The 16,692-nt window shown below is 52.4% G+C and overlaps 1 long non-coding RNA gene across 2 annotated transcripts in view; it reads left to right on the top strand.

Moving 5' to 3' along the window:
- LOC119525109 overlaps positions 1–16,692 on the top strand; it is a 35,973-nt gene that overhangs the window by 14,264 nt on the left and 5,017 nt on the right. The window contains exon 3 of one of the 2 annotated variants that reach the window (XR_005214923.1): positions 6,830–6,875. The exons of the other annotated variant lie outside the window; for it this stretch is intronic. This is a non-coding gene — a long non-coding RNA (uncharacterized LOC119525109). Of the gene's footprint in view, positions 1–6,829; positions 6,876–16,692 lie in introns of those variants that run through there. 2 annotated transcript variants of the gene reach the window in all.

The following is a 16,692-nucleotide window of genomic DNA, read 5'->3' as shown; positions in this document are numbered from 1 at the left end:
GATGCTTTTATGCTGGGGCCCAGTTTGGAGTTCATATGCCAGTGGTTTAGACAGGTAGAGGCTGGGGTCCAGCACGGAGCCCATACACCAATGGTGTAGATGGTAGAGGCATGGAACCGACCTTTGAGTCCACATACCTGTGGTTTAGACAGGTGGAGGCCACAATATTGCCACATTGTAGACAGATGGAGGCTGGGTCCAGCTTGGAACCTGTATCCCCACAGGGTAAATGGGTGGAGGCTGGGGCAAGGCTTGGAGCCAATATCCTCACAATATAGACACTGTCCTTAGGCCCAACTTGGCCCCATATTCCTATGGGGTACACAGGTGGGGGCTGGGGCCAGCTCAGATCCCATATAACTGTGGTGTAGACAGGTGGAGATTGTGGCCTGGCTCGGAGCCCATATCCCCACAGTATAGATGGGTGTTGGCTATGGCCTGGCTAAGAGCCCATATTCTGCAATGTAGATGGTGGTAGGCTGGGCCCGGCTTGCAGCATATATACTTGTGTAGACTGGTGGAGACTGGGCCTGGCTTGGATACCATATCCGCACACTTTAGACAGGTGTAGGCTGGTGCCCAGCTTCAAGCACATATACCTGTGGTGTAGACAGGTAGAGGCTGCAAAGAGCCTGGAGCCCATATACCTGTGGTGTGGACAGGTGGAGTCTGGGGTCCAGCTTGGAGCCCTTATTCCCAAAATGTAGACAGGAGGTGCCTGTGGGCTGGCTTGGAGCCCATATAACTCTGGTCTAGAGAGATGGAGGATGGGGTCTAACTTGGAGCTCATATACCTGCCTGGAAGACACATGGAGGACAGGGTCTGGCTCAGAGCCCATATCCCCACAGTGTAGACCGGTGTAGGCATGGGGCTGAGCTTGGAGCCCTTATATCTCTGGGGAGGACAAGGGGAAGTTGGGACCCTGCTCATTGCCCATTTTACTGCAATGTAGACGGTGGAGGCTGGGCCTGGCTTGGAGCCCAAACAACTGGTTTAGACAGGTGGAGGTGTGGGGTAAGCTTGGAGCCAATATATTTGTGGTGTAGACTGGTAGAGGCTGGTGTCCAGCTTGGATCCCATGTATCTGTAGTGTAGACAGGTAGAGGCTGGGGCACATCTTGGAGCCCATGTACATGTGGGGTAGACAGGTGGAGGCTAGGGCATGGCTCAAAGTCAATATCCCCACAGTGTAGAGAGCTGGAGGCTGGGGTCTGATTGGAGCCACTATCCCCACAGTGTACATGGATTGAGGTGTGGGGCCCAGCTTGGAGCCCATACAGCTGTGGGCTAGAGAGGTGGAGCCTCGGGCCTGACTCAGAGCCATTATTACCACAATCCACACTGGTAGAGGCTGCAACTTTGCTTGCAGCCCATTTCAGCAATGTAGATGGGTGGAGGCTAGGGCCTGGCTCAGATACCACATACCTGTGGTGCAGACAGGTACAGCCCGGGGACCAGCTCCAGTCCCATAACCCACAGTGTAGTTGGTTGTAGGCATGCAGCCCAGCTTGGAGCAATACAGCTGTGGTGTAGACAGATGGAGGCTGGGGTCTGGCTCGCAGCCCATATCCCCAGATTGCACATGGGTTTGACCTCAGGCCAAGCCCAAATAATTACGGTGCAGACAGGTGGAGGCTGGGACTCACCTTGGAACCCATATAACTCTGTGGGAGACAGGTGGATGCTGGGGCCTGGCTCGAAGCCCATATCCCCAAAGTACAGACAGTTGGATCCTGGGGCCCAGCTTGGAGCCCAAATCATGAAAGTGTAGACAGGGGGTATGCTGGTGCCAAGCTTGGAACTCATATACATGTGGTGTAGACAGGTGGAGTCTGGGGCCCAGCTTGGAGCCTATGTACCTGTGGTGTAGACAGGAGGAGGCTAGGGCCCGGCTCAGAACCCATATCCTTACAGTGTTGACAGGTGTAGACTGTGGAGAGCTTGGAGCCCATATACCTGTGGGGTAGATGGGTGGTGGCTAGGGCCCAGCTCAGAACCATATCACCACAGTACAGATGGGTGGAGGCTGGAGCTGGTCTGGAGCACATATACCTATGGTGTAGACAGGTGGAGGCTGAGGCCCAGCATGGAGCTGAAATAACTGTGGGTAGACAGATGGCTGCTGGGACCCATCTTGCAACCCATATGCCCTCAATGTAGATGGGTGGAGGCTGGGGCCCAGCTTGGAACACATATACCTGTAGTGTTGATAATTTGAGGCTGGATCCCAGCTTGGGGTCCATATACATCTGGGGTAGCAGGTGGAGAGAGGGGCCTGGCTCAGGAAACATATCTCCACAGTATAGACAGGTGGAGGCTTGGGGCCTAGCTTGGAGCCCATATCACTGTGGTGTTGGCAGGTGGAGCCTGGGCCCAGGCTCAGAGACCAAACAACTGTAGTATTGACAGGTGTGTGCCTGGGGCCCAGCTTGGAGCCAATAAACCTGTTGGGTAGATGCAGGGAGGCTGGGGCATGGCAAGCAACCCATATACCCACAGTGTAGACTGGTGTAGGCAGCTGGGCCCATATACCTGTGGTGTCGACAGGTGGAGACTGGGGCCCAACATTAAGCCCATATAATTGTGGGGTAGACAGTTGGTAGTTGGGGTCAGGGTCAAAGGTGATATCCCCTCAGTGTAGACAGGTGGAGGCTGGGGCCCAGCTTGGAACCCATATACATGAGGGGCACACAGGTGGTGGCTAGGGTCCAGCTAGAGCACATATCCCCACAGTGTAGACAGGTGAATATGTGGGGCCAGGCTCGAAGCTGATATCCTAACAGTGTAGACATGTGGAAGCTGGGGCCTAGCTTGAAGCCCATATTCCTGTAGTATAGACAGGTGGTTGGTGGGGCAAAGCTCAAAGCCCATATTTGTGGTTTGGTAGATGGAGGCTGAGGTCCATCTTGTAGCCCATATACCTGTGGGGTAGAGAGGAGGAGGCTGGGCGCTACTCAAACCCCACATCACCACAGTGTAGACGTGTGGAATTTAGGACTCAGTTTGGAGCCCAAATCCCCTAATGTTGATGGGTGGGGGCATGGGGCCTGGGTGGAAGCCCAGATAATGCTGGTGTAAGAGATGTGGAGGCCAGGGGTCTGGCTCAGAGTCCAAATCCCCACAGTGTAGACAGTTGGAGAATGTGGCCCAGCTTGAAGCCGTATCCCTATAATTTAGACTGGTGGAGGCTGGGACCCATCTTGGAACCCATATTCCTGCAGTGTAGATAGGTGGAGGCTGGGGCCCAGCTTGGAACCCAGAGACCAGTAGGAGTGTCAGGTGGAGGCTGGGACCTGGCTCAGGGCCCATATACCTGTGGTGTAGGCAGATCGAGGCTAGAGCAGAGCTCTGAACCAAAATAAATGTGGTGTAGATAGGTGGAGGTGGGTTGTCCTGCTTGGAACCCTTATATCTGTGGCATAGTTGGCAGGGGCCAGAGTGCATCTGAGAACCCATACTCCTACAATATAAATGGGTGCAGGCTGGGGCATGGCTCTGAGCCCATATACCTGTGGGGTACACATGTGGATTTGGGGGCCTGGCCTGGAGACAGTATTCCTGCAATGCAGATGTGTGGGGCTGGGGCCCAGCTCAGAACCCAGATACCAGTAGCATTGTTAGGTGGAAGCTCAGGCATGGCTCACAGCCCATATACCTATGGTGTAGACAGGTCCAGGCTACAGCCTGGCTCAGAGTCCAAATATCTGTGGTGTAAACAGCTGGAGGTGTAGGGCAGAGCTTGGAGCCCATATACATGAGGGGTAAACAGGTGGAGTCTGGGTCCTGGCTGAACCCATATATTCACAGTGTAGTTGGGAGGAGTCTGGGGTATGGCTGGGAGCCCATATCCCAACAGTGTAGACGGGTGGTATCTGAGGCCCAGTTTGGAACTCATATACTTGTGAGGTAGACAGATATAGCCTGTGGCCAGGTTCTGATCCCATATCCCACAGTGTAGATGGGTGGAGGCTGGAGCCTAGCTTGGAGGCCATGTACATGTCAGGTAGATAGTGGACACTTCAGCCCAGTTCAGAGTCCCTATCCCCACAGTTCAGACTGGGAAATGCTGGTGCCCAGCTCGGAGCACATATCACACTGTGTAGACAGGTGGTGGCGGGGCACCCATCTTGGAGCCCATATAACTGTGGTATAAACAGGTGGAGGCTGGGGCCTGGTTCAGCACCCATATTTCCACAATGCAGATGGGTTGAGGCTGGTGCCAGGCTTGGAGCCCATATCCCCAGAGTGTAGACAGTTGGTGGCTGGGGACAGGCTCGGAGTCCATATCCCCGCAATATACATGGATGGATGCTTGGGCCCATCTTGGAGCCCATATACCTGTGGGGGTAGACAGGTGGAGGCTGGGGCCTGAATCAGAGCCCATATACATGTGGTATAGACGGGTGGATGCTAGGGAACAGCATGGAGCTGATGTATCTATGGGATAGATGTGTGGAGTCTGGGTCCCTGCTTGGAGCCCATATACCTGTGGGATAGACAGGTGACAACTGGGGCCCAGCATGGAGCCCTTATCCCCACAATATAGGCAGGTGGCAGCTGGGGCCCGGCCAGAGCCCATATCCCTATGTGTAGATACGTGGAGTTGTTGGGTCCAACTTGGATCCAATATACCTGCGGTGTAGACAGATGGATGCTGGGGCCCAGCTTGGAGCCCATATACCTGTGGGGAAGATGGATGGAGGCTGGGCCCGGCAAGGAACCCATATTCCCACAATGTAGACAGTGGAGTCTGGGGCCTGGCTATGAGCCCATATACCTGTTGGGTAGACAGGTGGAGGCATCTGTCAAGCTTGGAGCCCATATAACTGTGGGGTAGATGGATGGAGGCTGGGGACCAGCTCAGAGCCCCTATCCCCATACTGAAGAGAGGTGAAGGCTAGGACCCAGCATGGAGCCCATAGAACTTTGGTGTAGACAGCTGGATGCTGGGGCCCATTTCAAAGCCCATATTCCTGCAATGAAGACAGGTGGAGGCTGGGGCATGGCTTGAAGCCCATATCCCATCAATGTAGATGCTGGGGGCTGGGACCGACCTTGGAACCCATATACCTATAGGGTTGACAGTGGAGGCTGGGGCCCGGCTAGGAGCCTGTATACCTGTGGTCTAGACAGGTAAAGCCTGGAGCCTAACTCGGAGCACAAATAACTGTGGTGTAGACAGGTGGATATGTGTGGTCCAGCTTGGAGCCCAGATATCTGTGTGGTAAATGGCTGGAGGCTGGGACCCAGCTCATAGCCCATATTCCCACAGTGTAGAAGAGTACAGGCTGGGCCCAGGTCGGATCCCACATCCACACATTGTAGCCGGGTGGAGGTGTGGGACTCTGTTTGGGACCCATATACATGAGGGACAGACAGGTGGAGGCTCGGGCCCAGTTAGAGCCCATATAACTGTGGGGTAGACAGGGAGAAAGTGGGGCCCTACTTGGAGCCCATATCCCCACAGTGTAGACAGGTGGAGGCTGGGTCCAATCTCAGAGCCAATATCCCCACACTATAGACAGGTGGAAGCTGGGCCCAGGCTTGGAGCCCATATTCCCACAATATAGATGGCTTTGGGCATGGGGCCTGGCTCGTTGCCCATATAACTGTGTGATAGATTGTTGGAGGCTAAGGCCTGGCTTGGAGCCAATAACACCAGGATATACACCTGTGTAGGATGGGGCCAATCATTGAGCCCATATACCCATGGTCTAGACTGGGGACGCTGTGGCCCAGCTTTGATCCCATATAACTGGTGTAGAAAGGTGGAGGTTGGGCCTGTCTCAGAGCCCATATACCTGTGGGGTAAATGGATGGATGTTTGGGCCCAGCTCAGAGCACATATCCTCAGAGTGTAGACAGATGGAGGCTAGGGCGCAGCTCAGAGCCCATGTCCCCATGGTGTAGACGAGGGGAGGCTGGGGCCCAGCTTGAAGCCCATATATCTGAGGGGTAGATAGGTGGAGATTGGGGCCCAACTTGGGGTCCATAGCCCCACACTATAGATGGGGGGAGGCTGGGCCCAGGCTTGGATCCCATATTCGCACAATATAGATGGCTTTGGGTGTGGGGCCTGGCTTGTTGCCATTGTAACTGTGGTGTAGATAGCTGGAGGCTGGGGACTAGCTCAGAGCCCAAATAACTTTTCTCTAGATATGTGGAGTCATGGGGCCCAGGCCAAAGCCCATATAACTGTGGGGGAAATTGTTGGAGGCTGGGCCCAGGCTTGGAGCCCATATCCCCACACTGTAAATGGGTGCAGGCTGGGGCTCACCTTCCCATATACCTGTGGTAAAGACAGGTGGATGCTATGGCCCAGCTTTGAACCTATGTAACTGTGGTGTAGACAGTTGGAGGCTGGGATCTGACTCAGAGCCCAAATACCCACAGTGTTGATAAGTATAGGCTGTGACCCAGATTGGAGCCCATATACCTGTGGGGTAGACAGGTGGCTCAAAGCCAATATCCCCACATTGTAGACGGGAGGAAGCTGGAGCCCAGCTCGGAGGCTGTGCTGTTTTGGATGTATTATGTCCCCCCAAACAGCATGTTCTTTAATGCAGTCTTGTGAGGGCAGACCTATTAGCATTGATTAGGTTAGAAACTTTGGATTAGGTTGTTTCCAGGGAGATGCAACCTACCCAACTGTGGGTAATACCTTTGATTAGATTATTTCCATGGAGGTGTGGGCCCACCTATTTCAGGGTGGGTCTTGATTTATCACTGGAGTCCTATAAAATAGCTCAGACAGAAGGACCTCAGAGCAGCTGAGAGGGACATTTTGGAGATGGCTGCTGAAAGCAGACTTTTGCTGTCACCTTGCAGATGCTAGTCCAGTGTTTGCTCCAGAGAAGCTAAGAGAGGACAAAACACCTCAAGAGCAACATTTTGAAGAAAGCACAGGAGCTGAAAGAGGAGCTGAAACACAACCAGGGATCAGCACACGCCAGCCACATGCCTTCCCAGCTAACAGAGGTTTTCCAGACACCATTGGCCTTCCTTCAGTGAAGGTATACTCATGTTGATGCCTTTTTTAGACATTTTCATGGCCTTAAGACTGGAACTTTGTAACCAAATAGATGCCCTTTATATGGGCCAATCTATTTCTGGTATTTGGCAAAATGACAGCATTAGCAAACCAGAACAGAGCCAAAATCCACACAGTGTAGACGGGTTGAGGCTTGGGGCCCAGCTTAGAACCCATACACATGTGGGGTAGACAGTTGGAGGCTGGGGCCCGGCTTGAGCCCATATCCTCAGAGTGTAGACGGGTGAAGGCTGGGGCACGGCTCAAAGCCTATATCCCTACAGTGTAGACGGGTCAAGGCTCAAGCCTGGCTTGGAGCCCATATCACCACAGTTTCAATGGGTAGAGGCTGGATCTGGGATCAGAGCCCATGTCTTCTCAGTGTAGACAGGTGGAGGCGTGGAACCCGCTTGGAGCCCATACACCTGTGGAGGAGCTTGGGGTTCCACTTAGATCCCATATACATTGGGGAAGACAGACAGAGGTTGCAGTGAGGCTTGGAGGCTATATGCCTGCAGTGTAGACAGGTGGAGGCTCAGGCCCAGCTTGGAGCCCAAATCCCAAAAATGTAGACAGGTGGGGGCATGGGGGCTCACTTGGAGCCTATATAAACATGGTGTAGACAGGTAGAGCCTGGGGCCTGACTCGGAACTAAAATAACTGTGGTGTAGACAGGTGGATGTGTGTGACCCAGCTTGGAGCCCATATATCTGTGTGTTAGATAGCTGGAGGCTGGGGCCCAGCTCAGGGTCCATATCCTCAAAGTGTACGGGGTGGAGGCTGGGGATTGGCTCAGACCTATATACCTGTGGGGTAAACAGGTGGAAGCTGGGTCCCATTTCATAGCCCATATTCCTGCAATTTAGACAGGTGGAGGCTGGGGCCCAGCTCAGAGCCCATATACCTGTGTGGTTGACAGGTAGAGGCTGTCGCCCAGCTTGGAGCCCATATCCCACAGTGTAGACTGGCTGGGGCTTGGGGCCTGGTTTGGCGCCCATACAGCTGTGGTGTAGATAGGTGGAGGCTGGGGACTGGCTTGGAGCCCAAATAATGGTGGTAGAGAAAGTAGGAGGTATGGGGCTCAGCTTGGAGTACATATATTTGTGGGTTAGATGGGGCGAGGCTGTAGCCCGGCTTGGAGCCCATATTCCAACAGTGTAGATGGATGTAGGCTGGGGCCCAGCTTGGAGCCTATATCCCCACAGTGAAGACAGGTGGTCGCTGGCACCTGATTTGGAGCCCATATTCCCGCAATGTAGTTGGGTGGAGGCCTGGGGCCTGCCTCAGAGCCCATATACTGTGGGGTAGGTGGGTGGAGGCTGGGGCCCTGTTGGGAGCGCATATCCCCATGATGTGAGTAGGGTAAGGCTTGCACCTGGTCTGGGTATAGGATTAGAGAGCACAGGTCTCCTGAAATCCCCTCTGCCTTTGAACCTCCCCCAGCATCCTCAATCAGGGAGAGAAGCAGCTGAAGTGGCAAAGCCCTTTGTAGGAACCGGAGCTAATGAGATCAGGCTCCAGGCACTGGCTGCACCAGCCCTCTCCATGCTGGGCTTTCACTGCCAACCTGCCAGCGTTGGCGTGGCTAGAGCGCGCGGGGCACCCGGCCGACATTTGGCTACAAGCAGGGAGCACTGGCCGACCACAGGCGGCGGGCGCCTCCTGTCTCAGCCTTCCAGCGCCGGCCCTTCAGGCTAAGGAGGCGCTGGGGACGCGGAGTGGGGACTCCAGGGCTTGGAAGTTCCCGAGAGTGCGCTCGGGTGCCGGGGTCCCTGCAGCCTCTTGCGAGAGCGCTCTGTGCCCCGAACTCAGTGCGGGGGTCTCTAGGCCGAAGAGCCCCTCCAGCCGCATGGGTCTCGCCGACACCCTACGCGCCCGCAACCGAAGTCCCAAGCACCGGGACCCGGGAGCCCCGCGCTTGGACGGCCCAGAGAAGGGAGAGAACCAACGTTGCGCGGGCCCGGCGGCCTAGCCCTGCTCCCGGGGAAGCGCAACTTGGGGAGCGGGGTGCGGGCGCGCAGGCCTCGCCGCCGGCTCCCGCGAAGCCCGGCCCGGCGGGCGTGGAGCGCTGGTGCAGGGGACGGGCTCGGGGATGGCGGCTTCGGCTTGGGACGGGGCTCGCGGCTCGACGCAGGAGGGCCAGGGCTCCCGCACCCGGACCCCGAGCCGGCCGAGTGCCAGAGGGGCGCGGGGACCACGGGCTGGGGCTGGCCGAGGGAAGCAGTCGCCACTGCTGCCGCCGCCGGCGCCGCGACTGGAGGCGCCACTCCAGGAGGCCATCGGTGTCTTTAAGGATACAAGGAGGGATGGGGGCGGTACCGGGAAGGGGCGGTGCCGGGACCGAGATTTAAAAAATATCTCGGGCCGCGGCAGCACAGAGCTGCTCGCTCCGCCACCATGGCAGGCTGCGGGGCGCGGGGGTTGGGGGCGGCCGGGTGGCCCCATGAATCGGCCCGGCGTCCCCGGAGCAGCGCGCCGGCCAGCCCCGAAAGCCCCGGCCGGACTGCGCAGCCGTTCCGCCGCGCGGGATCACATCGATCGCTCCAGCTCTACCACCGCCTCCCGCGCTCTCTCCAGCAGGGAATTAGGGGGCTGCCGCGCTGCTGCCGCCTAGGGCCAGGCTCCAGGCAATGACGCGCCGGCCTCCCGCGGGCCCCGTTGCCCCGGCCTGGCAGACGCCGGCGCGCTCGGGTGGCCCAGACATCTGGGAAAGCGGCGGCCCTGGAGCGCGATGCAGTTGCGGCCACTCCGGGCTGCCAGGGCCGGCGGTGAAGGCTCGGCCCCGGCTCCGGCCCCGGCCCCGTCCCCGCGGCGTCTGTGCATCGTCCGAACCTCAGAGGGGATCCGGGGGAACCGGAGCCCTGCAGCGTTCCCGCCTGATGCGCCCGTGGGTCCAGCTGAAGCCTGCGGGTCGGCCTCCACCTAGTCGCGCGGGGGCTTCCCTGCAGAGCCTGCGGCAATGATGGCTGCGTGTGCCTCGGAACCCCTGAGTGGTCGGGGAGCCTCTTTCCCCTGCCTCACCCCAGGGATCCGGAGAGGCGGGAGCACCGGGGCCCTGGAGCTGGCTGCTGTGCCGAGGGCTCAGGGCTAGCTGGACTCGGGAGGGAGAGCCCAGGGTTCTGAAACAGGCACAGGGGCCTGGAAACACACTCAGGCAGGGGCCCGCACACGCCCACCTCCTGGCCCCAAAGTGCCACATCCCTCAGGCCAGCTGCCTGGCTCCCCAGCGCGTGGCTCCCTGGGCACATTCCCGCCTCCTGCCCCAAGTGCCACAAGTGGGCACCTTCCTGCAGCTGGCTCCCTCCTGCCACTGGGGAAAGGGCAGCTTTCTGTCTCTAACCCGGTTTCCTCCCAGTCCGGGCTCAGGGCAGGGGGCATTGTTGTGTCACTCAGAGGGTCACCCTAGAACCCAGCACAGGGACCCTGGTGGGAGCCTCAAGACATTTCTGCACTGGTTGAACTTCAAATTCAGATTCAAACGTGGCTCCCAAATGCCCAGCAAAGAGTGTGGAATGGGTGTCAGGAGGCAAGCCAGGGACTGCAGCTGTGTCCTTGGCTGGTTGGGGTGGGGTGGCTGAGAGGTCGCTGGAGTTGGCCTGGAGGGCAGCCCCTGTGATTTGCCCCAAGGTTGCTTTCTTCACTCACAGATGCTTCCTGAGCACCTACTGTGAGCCAGGAAGGGGAGGGAGCCAGAACCACAAGGGCTCTCTGGCTCAGCTGGATCAAGTACATTTGGGGAAATGGAGGCTCGGAGAGCCAAGGTGATGGATACCAAGTCAGGTAACCCCTGGAGGGCAGAACTCAGCTCGGGGCCCCTGCCTGTCTCTGCTGGGCCCTGCCACAAAGGGTGGAGATCTGTGCCTGCTGCTGGCAGCCCCTCACCCCAGAAGATGCCTTTGAGACAAGAATGCTGGGCCAAGCACAGCACACCCCAAACAGAATTGTTCCAAATAGACCTACTCCAAGATACTCAACAGATTTTTAAATGTCAAAGACAAAGAGAGGATTCTGAAAGCAGCAAAAGAAAAGCAATCCATCACATACAAGGGAAGCTCTATATGACTAAGTGCAGATCTCTCAGCAGAAAACATAAGAGAGGAGAAGGCAATAGCATGACATATTCAAGACACTGAAAGAGAAAAACTGCCAACCAAGAATCCTATATCTAGCCAAACTGTCCTTCAGAAATGAGGGAGAGTTTAAAAATATCTATAGATAAACAGACACTGAGAGAGCTTCTGAACGGGAGACTTCCTGTACAGGAAATACTAAAGGGAGTTGTACAGACAGATGGGAAAAGGCAGGAGAAAGAGGTTTGGAGAAGAGTGTGGAAATGAAGGTATCAGGAATTAGAAAGAGGGTAGAGATCAGACTTTTGATGTTGAAGGAGTATAGAATGTTCTCAAGGATTGATTGTGTAGATCTAGAAATGGATAGCACAATACTGGGTGATAGGAGCACAACATTCTAAGTGCACTGAACAAACAACTGTGAATATCATTGAAAGAGGAAGGTTAGGGGTCTGTATGACATTAGAAGGAAAGACAGAAGATAAAGACTGGGAATGTATAATTTAGTGAAGCCTAGAGTGGTCAATGAGTGTGATTAAATGTACAAACATAAGAATGTTTTTGCATGAGGGAGCAGCAATAAGAAATAAAGTTATGAGGTATGCAACAAAGTGAATGGACCATGAGGACAGCAGATTGAGTTAAATAAACCAGAAATGAAAAGACAAACATTATAATGCCTCACTAAAATGGACTAATAACAATGTGTAAACTCTGAGAATTGAATCTGGGAGCATGGGCTAGAAGTGGAAGGCTTATATAAAGGTTCCTAGATTGTAAGCTCTTACAGCAGTCAAATTTATTCATGAGTTTTAACAGTTATTTCTGAATTTTGAGATTCTGACATGTTTGTGTGTGACATGGTCAGTCCCTGGAGCTTTGGGTGTCTGTGTGGCACCTGGAACTCAGAGCAAGAGTTCAGCAGCTGGGAGTGTCAGCATTGCCCCGTGAATCAACTGCTAAAGAGGCTGAAAAGGAGATCAGACCTCAATTGGAGATATAAATGAAATGGACTTGGTTGAGATTGGGGTAGATCAAATTCAGGGGTAGAGGATGATATTAACCATGTTTTGAAGCATTGACTTCTGTGTGGGACCAAAGGAAGAGATGGTTATATGGTGCAAAACCTATATTTTCTATAGCACACTATATAATTTAACTTGTATGGCCAGTTTACTCAAATGCCATAATTACATGGAATCTTGACTAGAGAGGGAGACCTTGTTTGTACAGGTTAGTGATAAGCCCCAATACAACCCAGAGTAATTTGGGCAGAGAATAAAAAGTATTTGCAAAGCCCCCTTGAGGGACTGTGGAAAAAATGTGGAAATACAAAACTTCCCCATCTGGGGAATTCCTGATATTCTTACAAGCATTGGGCACCACCAGCTTAGTAGGCCAAGCCCTCAATCTTGAGGTTTGCCCTTGTAAAGCTTGTTACTGTAGCAAAGGAGAGGCTAAGCCTACTTATAACTGTGCCTAAGAGTCATGCCCAGAGGCCCTCTTTTATTGCTCAGATGTGGTCTGTCTGTCTCTAAGCCAACTCAGCAGGTAAACTCATTGCCCTCCCCACTATGTGGGTCATGACACCCAGGGGTATAAATCTCCCTGGCAATGTGGAACATGACTCCCAGGGATGAGCCTGGACCCTACACTATGTGATTGAGAAAGCCTTCTGGACCAAAAGGGGGAATAGAATTGAAACAAAGTTTCAGTGGCTGAGAGATTTCAAATGGAGTTGAGAAGTCATTCTGGAGATAAATTTTATGTGTTATATAGATAACGTTTTTCAGTTTTTAGTTTATTAGAATAGTTTGAAGGAAATATCTGAAGCTGTTGAAATGCAATCCAGTATCCTTGATTTTTGAAGGTGCTCATATAACTATGTAGCTGACATGGTGTGACCTTGTGATTGTGAGAACCTTATGGCTCACACTCCCTTTACCCAGTGTATGGAAAAATGAGTAGAGAAATGGGGACAAAAAGTAAATGAGTAATAAAGGGGAGGAGGGTATGGGACATTTTTGGTGTTCTTTTTACTTTTATTTTTAAAATTATTTTTATTTTTTGGAGTAATGAAAATTTCAAAAATTGTGGTGATGAATGCACAACTATATGATGATACTCTGAACAGTTGTTTTACACTTTGGATGATTGTATGGTATGTGAATATGTTTCAATTTAAAAAAATTTTTTAAAAGTAAAATGGAGGGGAGGAGGGTTATAGGATGCTTTGAGTGTTCTCTTTTATTTTTATTCTTATTTTCACTTTTATTTTTTGGAGTAATGAAAATGTTCAAAAATTTATTGTGGTTTTGAATGCACAACTATATGAGAAAACTGAACAGTTGTACACTTTGGATGATTGTATGGTATGTGAATATATTTCAATAAAATCACATTCCAAAAAAAGAATGCGGGGCCAACCCTCTCCTCTTGTGCACCCCACTTCCTGTAAGCTGCTCGTCCTTCCTGCTGAGACATGTACAGGAAAGCCTGACAGGCACCAACCTCAGGAAACTGCCCTGCAGAGGTTCAAAAGCTGACCTTCCCCAAGAGTGCTGTCTCCACCCCTTTCCTGGAGCCCCACCCACTTTGGAGACTCAGGGGCCATGTGGGGGTGCCCCTCACCATACACATGCCCAGACCCCACTGGGGCCTCCACCAGGTGAACAAGCCCACCTCAAATGTTAGCCATGTTCCTGGCAAGAAGAACAGCATTTGGCATTTTGAAAATTGAAAAATATTCTAAATTCAACAGGGGAATTTTCTTTTTAATCAAGGGGAAATTCAAATAATATAAAGTCAACAATTTTAAAGCCCGTGTTTTGGTGTCATTTAGTAGGATCACAATGTTGTGCAACTGCCACCTCTACTGAATTCCAAAATATTTTCACTACACAAAATAAAACCCCATGCACCCAAAGCAGTTATGCCTCCTCCCACCTCCCCCAGCCCCACCAGGGAGTCTTTTAACAATTAACAATTTGGAAGATCCTTTTGTAAAGAGTGTTAAAGAAAAGAGTTAGTGAGTTCCTAAAGAGAAACATGACTCAAGATTTTATTTTCTGCAGGTGGAACAGGAAGACCTCTGAGCCTCCCGCAGGCCCAATGCCCTCTGGGAGCACAGGCACGTGGTGCTTCTACCCTCCAAGGAGACACCCAAGGACATGGAAAGCCATGGGCCTGGCACCCAGAGGGGCCCTGCAGGCCTGGGAGGCTCTCTGTGCCATCAGAAAGACAGTTCAAGTGGCAGCCAAGGTCCCCCAGATGGAAAAAAACCCACACAGACCTCAGAGGAGATGCCCAGGGTCTACTTGAAATGACAACAAAGACATTTCTCAAAACATCCCAACCATAATGGTGTTGGGAATCCGGAAGGATGGCCATCAGCAACCTGTGCAGCCACCAGAGGCCCTCCCAATGCAGTGCACCCAAAGGCCCGGCCGGGGTCTCCAGGCAGGACGGCTCTGGGGGAAGAGCCTGTTCACAGTCGCTGGGTGAGTTGGCTCCTGCTTCTCCCTGCTGCAGACAGTGGCTGTCTGGCAACTGCAGCTCAGGCCAAAGCCTTTAGAGAAATGCCGTTGGAAGGCAGGGAGGGCTGCGGTGCATCCGCCAAGGTGGGGGGGGAAAATGGGTGTTTCTCGCATGTGTCTACCCAAATGTGCACTTACCTTCAATGACACATGTAGGCAATAAGCCACAAAAGTTTAGCTGTAACTGTGACTGTCACCAGCAGAAATTGCAGGTATTTTCATAGCCCATCCCAGCTGTTGTGCATTTCTCAGCATGTTTATATTCAATGTTACTCCAAATTACTGTCCCTCTTAGTCCTGCCACTAGACCTTTTTAAGGTTTTAATAAAGAAGCAAACAGCATTATATCAAAATGCTTTTTTAAATTTGATAACTGTATTTCAAGACAACTGGTTTTCTTAGTAATCTTTTATATTTTTATTTTACTCCACAATCGGCCCCCTAGGCTCTACCAGACTACCAAGGAGCCCATGGCACAAAAAATGGCTGAGAGCCCCCTGCTATGGGAAGGAGGCCAGAGTCAGGGAGAGAAGCTGAGCAGGGCAGAGTTGGAGGCCCTTGGCTGTGCACAGCCACCTGGACACAAAAGTCAAAAGACAGATCATGTGCCCCTGGGAGTGGAACCTTTTTCCCCAGGGTAAAGCTGCCACAGTTGGCAGAGGTGGGGCACCTCCTTGCCCACCAGCTCCTAAGCCACTCCAGGGGGCCCATCAGTCCACATGCCCCACCCAAGGCACAGAACCTTCCATCATCCCTCCCAGTCAAGCGGGAAGCCTGCAGGTCTACAGCGTGCCCAAGGTAACCCATAATTGTTACCCACCTGCCCAACTGTCCTTATACACACATAATCTGACAGACAGCAGCACCAGATATTTGTAGAAAGCCAGAGCCATGATAGGGAGGGCCCTGGACAAATATACTCTACACTGGATCCTGAGGGGACAGAAATAATTTAGGGAAAAGTAAAATCATTATAGCATTAACAATAATTAGAAGTAGAATCGTCTACAATGAGATTTGAGTGAATGTGGAACCAGTACAAGAAAACCAGTGTAATGTGATAAAAAGGAAAAGCACAGAACAAGAAGGAGTTTTTAGAAATTAATATGAAAAAACAATTTTAAGGTTTAGGGGAGGAGCTGAAGAGTAAAATGAACATGACACAAAACCAGGCTGGGGAAAATAAAGTCAAAGAAGAATCCTAGAATGGACAGAAAATGGAAAAAGAGATGAGAAAGGAGAGAAAAGTTGAGGCCTGAAGGGTATATCCAGGTTGTCCAAATTCCATTTATCAGAAATTCTAAAGGAGAGGAAAAGGACAACAGAGAGGAGGAAATAGTCAAAGAACAGAACACATATCTTTAGATTATAGGGACCCACCACTTTCTGAAAAATGTCTAATGGACAGATCAAGACCTAAGCAATAGGACAAAAGTTTTCCAGAGTAAAATGTACATCAACACCACATAAATTATATTCTATGAAGTGAGAAATACACTGACACTGGGCTTTTACCTATCAGTCTTGGCTGCAAGAAAACAGAGCAGTGTCTATAAGTACTAATGGAAACAGATAATGAATCTAGAATTTTATACTTGGCTAAACTATCAATAAAGGGCACCCTTTAAGGACATTCAAAAGTTCAGTTCCTACTGACATACCCAAAGCAAAAGAGAATAGAACCAAGAAATGGGAATATGGGACAAAAGAAAGTTTAGCATCTCTGCTCTCTAAAAGTGAAAAACCTTGTGAAGAATATACAAGAAGACCATTAGGCCCTGTGATGGTTGGGTTCATGTGTCAACTTGGCTAGGTGGCTGAATCTAGATTCACAGAGGATGCTTGGAGCCAGGTCTTGGCCTCACAGGGGCTAGCCAGCCATGGGGGCTCAGGGCAGCAGAGCAAGTCCAGCATTGCCCAGGACCCAGGGCCCTGCAGGCTAACATTACAGCCTCCACCATGGTCCAGGGGAGGGAGAGCCACAGTGTCATGGAACCAGGCCTGGAAGGGAGCCCAGCATCCCCAAAGCTTTGGGCCTGACCCCCTCTTGCAGCA

The sequence above is a fragment of the Choloepus didactylus genome (genome assembly GCF_015220235.1).
Source record: "Choloepus didactylus isolate mChoDid1 chromosome 23 unlocalized genomic scaffold, mChoDid1.pri SUPER_23_unloc7, whole genome shotgun sequence".
Taxonomy (NCBI): domain Eukaryota; kingdom Metazoa; phylum Chordata; class Mammalia; order Pilosa; family Megalonychidae; genus Choloepus; species Choloepus didactylus.
The sequence above is the reverse complement of the archived record's forward strand: the minus strand, read 5'-3'. Positions and strand labels throughout refer to the sequence as shown.